Here is a 6,491-nt window from a genome sequence, read left to right as displayed (position 1 = left end):
CAAACGTGTTAACTACTTATCTTTGTAAAAGTGCAAATTTTTCAATACAATTTTGTAACGAAGAAACGCAATTTTATTTACGCAAAAAACAATAACAAAGGCGACAGTTCTCCAAAGTGAATTGACTTTTCACACTAGATGTCGCCATCAGCGCTTTATTTCGGTCTGTTTCCACAATTTAAATAATAAAACATTCTCGTTAATTTAAAAAAAATCAACATTTCACATCGCGGAGTCCATTTTTTAGTTATAAAAAACACCGCTAAAAGACGCGACTGTACGCGACGTAATGTTAGAATTAAAACAAGTGAAGATTTAGATGTGTTTCTTAAAGTCTAAGGGAGATGGAACTTTAGAGATCAAAATGCTTAAGTTGAATTATAAATATATCTAGTTAATGCCCGTATTCTGTCGCTGAACCAGCTGGAGGATACAAATATACATTTAAAGTAATGACCATTATTTACTTGCAACTCTCATTTCTTGAAGTTTGAAATCCCCATAAAACTCTTAAGCCGAAACGCCTGCACGCATTTAACTCTGTAATAATTATAAAATCTCATTAAAGCAGAACAGCGCCCCCTTTGTTTTCACAGCCGTTAATTCGAGAACTGTTTCCAATAAAAAAAGTGGTTTTTATATGAACGATGCTTGAATCCCTTTTAACATTTTTAAAAACGAACACTTTGCCGTGTAAAATTTGGAACAAAGGATTGAGGGCTATTGTTTAAGTATTATTTCTGAGTACAGAATCGTCTTTGTCGGTTTCGGATTACATATTTTTTTCGTTGAAAAAGAAATTATTATTAAATGTAACTTCGTTTAGACTAGCTGTTCCCGTGCGGCTTCATCCGTAAGAAAATATGAAAATTTTTATATATTGTTTACATGTGTCAAATGATCAATTGCAAATGTCAAAATGACATGACATGATGACAAACCATGACAACCTTGCTTCCTTGATGTTGGCAGCAACTTATAGTCTCTTCCCCACATTAGGGTTTTTATCCAAAATATTTACCCCCTAAGTTTAATGGCGTGAAAACATATAGCTTAAAGCATGACATAAGTTTAAGGCTTTTTATTAAAAAAAATAATTATTCAAAAATATGCTGTAATTGCTGACATCTTAGACAACAAAGAAGTGCGTGTTTACGCTTTATTATAATAGTAAAGATTATATGGGCGTTTTCTTACAACCTACCTCATCCTTATGTCTTTTGGCTTACCTTTCCTAAAGTCATAGATGAGGTTACAGACTTAAAAACCTAAATAAACATCGCTTTAACTAACCTCTCCAAGGATATACAATTACTGGAATTAACGATCGTGTTAACATAAGAGAGAGTAGATGAAAGAAACTGTCCAGATGTCTTATTTTAGTTAGAGTGTCATCGGAGACGAGGCCGGACCGCGTAATCATTTAAACTTAATGACTAGTCTGTGAATACGTAACACGTAAGCTATAGTTTATTTTTAAATGTACTGTTTTTAACGCAACAGCTGTTTGGTAGAGAAGGTAAGGAGTAAAAGGTTAGCATGGTATGGGCATGTTATGAAGAGGGATGAATCGCATGTTACAAGAACTTTAGTTATGAGTGTGGAGGTAGACCTAGAAAGAGATCGATGGCGCGTGAAAGGTGACATTATCAAAAAGGGAGTAATGACTGAGATGACGTATGATAGAGCTGTTGTAGCTATACATATATTGAGGACAAATACCTGTTGCGCTGACCCTACGGGAGTGCGATAAGGAGGATTATGATGTTGACTGTTTTTAACACAAATTGGAGCATTTATGTTACATAGATTCTTATTCGATTTACTATTGTAACTCTTATGGTAAAGACCCTAAGTCATAGCGATTTCGAAATACCTCGGAGAAAATTCCACGATGAGACTATGCAAGTATATAATGTGTAGTTTGTTTGTATTTACATACTAATTTAATTAGTCTATACTGATATTGTGAAAAGGAAATATTTGTATTTTTATATATATTGAAATAACTTAAAAACTACTGAGGCGATTTCAAAAATCCTTTCATCATTACAAAGCTACGTTATTATTTAGTAACATTTGCAATATTTTTTTATTATTTTTTAATTTCACAAGGGAGATTTCCCTAGCAATAGCTATTTAAAAAACTAATTTGACATCAAATAAATCGTAGTATTTCACAAAATAACAAAAAGGGTATATTCTCTCACATGGTGTTCGTTTCCGTAAACATTGTTAGTACAAATAATAACTGACGAGTGCGTTGACCGGACAGACTAAACATCAAGCGATTAGACGCTTGCATCGACCACATGAAAGTCTTGCATATGTAAATGTTTTGTTGTCAAAATGTTACGATACTTCGTCTTGTACATTCATCCTTGACCCATAGGCGTATGAAAAATGATCTTTCTATCGGCTCGGTCCTTACACCTTGTGTTATCGACATTCATACCTAACCATTCATGTTTTGGATGTTTTTAACACCCTCTTTCTTGAGTATTATAAATCTGATATCGCCACGTTTTATAGCAAACCTGACTAATACTAAAAACAAAACGGTCATCATCAACTTGCCCTTATCCCTTATGGAGGGTCGGAACAGTATGTGCTGCTCTTCCATACATCTCTATCAGCGGTCATATCTGAAAAACAAAACAGTAACATAGTGAATCTTTACATCGTCTAGTTATAGGGGGCACATGTTGCACGATTGTCTATTGTTTTGTTGTCCATTCAACTGTTTAGTTGTACAAATCAACATCGAGTAGTGTTCGCACCTCCATAGAAGCTCAAAGTTAAAACAATTAAACAGTTGTGCGATAGTTTAGTTTCATGTGTGCACGCTCTAATCCCCTTTTTTACCATGTTTTTTAACCGACTTCCCAAAAGATTATCAATTCTTTTTATGTGTTTACTTTAAGTCAAAACCTCACATCGATCGTGTCCAAGTAATTGACAATCGTCTCCTCATTTGTCTAATGTCTAGTGAGTATTGTAGAGGCTTTCATATAGACTTTGCTTAACAATTTACCATCCAGTTAACAAAATGTAATACAGCGCCATCTATTGGTATAATATCTAATTTTTCAAACTAAACTATTGCTATTTTTTTCTATTTAATTAAATTAAAGGTCTACTTTTTATAGAGGAGTTTTGTTATTTTAACTCAGAAATATTATATAAGTAATTCCTTCGTTTTACGATTTTCTTCAGGTCAAGTGCTTGCTTACAGTTTTATGAGTTGTTCATCAGATTTTATGTTTAATTTATTATTTTTAATGAACTGACATAAGATTAATATAATAAAGCGTAAACACACATTTCTTTGTTGCCTAAGATGTCAGCAATTACAGCATATTTTTGTATAGTTATTTTTTAAATAAAAAAAGCCCTACACTTACGTCGCGGTTTAGGCTATATATTTAACGCCATTAAACTTAGGATCTAAACATTTTGGTTAAAAACCGTACTGTGGGAAAGAGACCATAAGTTGCTGCCAACATCAAGGAAGCACGGTTGTCATCATGTCATGTCATTTTGACATTTGTAATTGATAATTTGACAGATGTAAACAATGAAATAAAATTTTCATAATTTCATGCGGATGAAGTCGCACGGAAACAGCTAGTCCTAAATAAACCGACTTTGCCTAAATTAAATCACGCTTCGGAATATATTAAAGTTGTTTACATTTTTATGTTTACTAAACAATTAAACTTTTCATAGATTTGAACGAGAGAAAGTCTATTTAAGGAATATTAAGTACCTTTGTGTTTATTACCCAAGTAACAAAACAAAGTTTACGTGTTTTTAAAACCAATAATTAACATTGTCTTCGTTTCATTATCTATGAATAAATAGGGTGTACACGGATTGAAATAAAAATCCTTGAAATTTGGTTTATATGTAATTCAAATATAATCTTTGTTGTTTTTATTATTAAAACTATAGATGTCATCTTAGAGCGGTCGCACACACTTGACAAAATTATCACACAACTGTTGTGTTATTGTCGATTGTTTCGTAGCCAATTCAACTGTTTAGTTGCACAACTAAAAATCGAGTTGTGTACGCACCTTTATAAGCTCTTAGGAATCAAAGCGAGACTAAACAGTTTAAAATCATTGTTAAAAATTGCAAATCTTATATAGATGTGAAAGTTTAGATGGGTAGATGTTTATTAGAGTTTGTAGCCTAAACGGCTGAACGGATTTCGATGAAATTTGGTATAGATGTAGAGGATAGTCTGGAAGAACACATAGGCTACTTACTTTTTTTTAATTTCACGTGAACGGAGTCACCGGCGAAAGCTAGTAAGCTAAGTAGCTATATATGTAAGTGTTATTCTAAGTTAAAATAAGTATTCCTGTTCAGTACGCGTTTAGTAATTGCTGTACCAGGGGTGCAGGTGCCGTGATTTATTTTAAGCCTCGTAACTTGGCTTCCCGCCAAATGACCACTATTGCTGCCTGTTAGGGAATTTTAGAATTATGCTTATGATTAATTTTAGACAATAGGGTAGTTTGATAACTTGTGTTATAGTTAATTTAATTAGATTTTATTGCGGAAGGAGATTATTAAAAGTGCATTAGTAAGTGTACTGACTGTCTTAAAATGTGTTATGAAAAAATCTAAAATTAGCATAATTGAAGAAAGCATTATTAAGTAACTAGCTGTTGCTCGCAACTTCGCCCGTGTGAATTAAAAAAAAAATTGAAAAACCCACTCGCAGATAAATTACTTTTCTAACGGTGAAAGAGTTTTTTAAATCGGCCCAGTAGTTGTTGAGTTATTCCAAACAGAAAGACATACATCCAAAAACACATAAATATAAATCTTCTTTATTATATTAGTACAGATAATAACTATCACCCTTACAAATAAACGCGGTGTAAAGTTAAACTTAGGAATAAACTAAGTATAAGCAAATATTAGTACAAATTTTGCTTACACTCATTTTATTACTTTAGTTTAGTTTTTAGTTCAATTTATGGATAATATTTTCATTTAATTAAGACATAACAATTGATTGCAACGTTGCATTTAATTTTTACTCTATACTTTTAATTCAAGACTCAAAATGCTCTCATCGCAAACAAAACTTTAGCCATTAAGTGTTTACTTGTACGGGTCGCAACTAAACAAAGCACCCTCATGGCATACAAAGGCCGTTTTTAAGCCGTCAACTTGATTTTTTTTTCCCATAAAAAGTTTATTAAAACGAGTTACAAGACGTTCTTTGTCTCAACAAACTTACTTTTGATTTGATTTGATTTGATTTGATTTGATTACTATCAATATACGAGTATAATTACGACGTCTAGATTTTTGCATACATTTGAAAGATAACTTCGTACTCAGAATAGTTTAAATGGACGTTAAGGATTACTTGTATAGGTTTCTCATGTATACTGAGGGAATCAGTTTACAGCAGGAAGTAAGAATCAAGACTTGCGAATTAATTTATACGAGAAAATAATAAAAATGTGGAGCTAAAAATCTGGTAAGTCATATATTAACTTTGCCCTAACTTTCACATGCTATAATTTATATCAAAGCTATTCAAAATTCAGCCAATTAGTGGCGCTCAATGGCGGTGTAGACAATGGAATACTTTGGTTAAGTTTTAATTAATGTAAACGATCATTAATTTGGTTTATTGAGGGAGCATGAATTCATACGCAGAAGCTTATATGAAATATCGCGGGGCAAGTTTGGCAAGTTTGTATTTCGACTTAAAACTTCAGTCAACGTTTAAAATTGACTCACAAACTATAAAACTAAATACTACACTATTATCACCTAAAGACATTTGAGTTTAATATCATGTGAATATTTAAGAATAAAAAAGGACAAAAGGAGTTTCAAAAACTCATTTTATGAATTTACGAGCTGTTGCCCGCAACTTCGTCCGCGTGGTATTAGAGAACATACAAACTATATAAATTACTAAAAGCTACGTATCCCTCGGGAACCGGATATTTCTCGGCGATGAAGCTTATCCCTTGTGTACTCCAGATTTTGTTTTATATCTGTGCCAAATTTCAATAAGATATGTTGAACCGTTGCAGAATGATCGAGTAAACATTAATGAATCCCACGGGAACCGTAACTATTCCCGGGATAAAAAGGAGCCTATGTGTTCTTCCAAACTATGCTTTAAACCTGTGCCAAAATTCATCGAAATCTGTTCAGCCGTTTAGGCTACAAACTCTAACAAACATCCATCCATCCATCTAAACTTTCACATTTATAATATTAGTATGAAGTATGATTGAACCATAAACACTATTGAATGGTTAAAAACAGAGAAACCCACCATTAATGAATCAACAAATATAGAATAAATGTTTATTTACATATAGTTGGTGACATAGACGTAGGTACGGGTATATGACCGACCCCTGCTGCGAAGGCCGCAGCGGGTCATGGCGGTCAGAGTCATACGAGGGTATCGCACCATTTCGCATGAAGCGGCCTGTGTACTG

General features: G+C 33.0%; 1 protein-coding gene across 1 annotated transcript in view; it reads left to right on the top strand.

Annotated features, from left to right (window-relative positions):
* The window catches only part of LOC106111696, a 17,274-nt gene that overhangs the window by 8,749 nt on the left and 2,034 nt on the right, over positions 1-6,491 (top strand). The window lies entirely within an intron of this gene.

Source organism: Papilio polytes, unplaced genomic scaffold, assembly GCF_000836215.1.
Source record: "Papilio polytes unplaced genomic scaffold, Ppol_1.0 DF824150.1, whole genome shotgun sequence".
In the NCBI taxonomy this organism is placed as follows: domain Eukaryota; kingdom Metazoa; phylum Arthropoda; class Insecta; order Lepidoptera; family Papilionidae; genus Papilio; species Papilio polytes.
The sequence above is the reverse complement of the archived record's forward strand: the minus strand, read 5'-3'. Positions and strand labels throughout refer to the sequence as shown.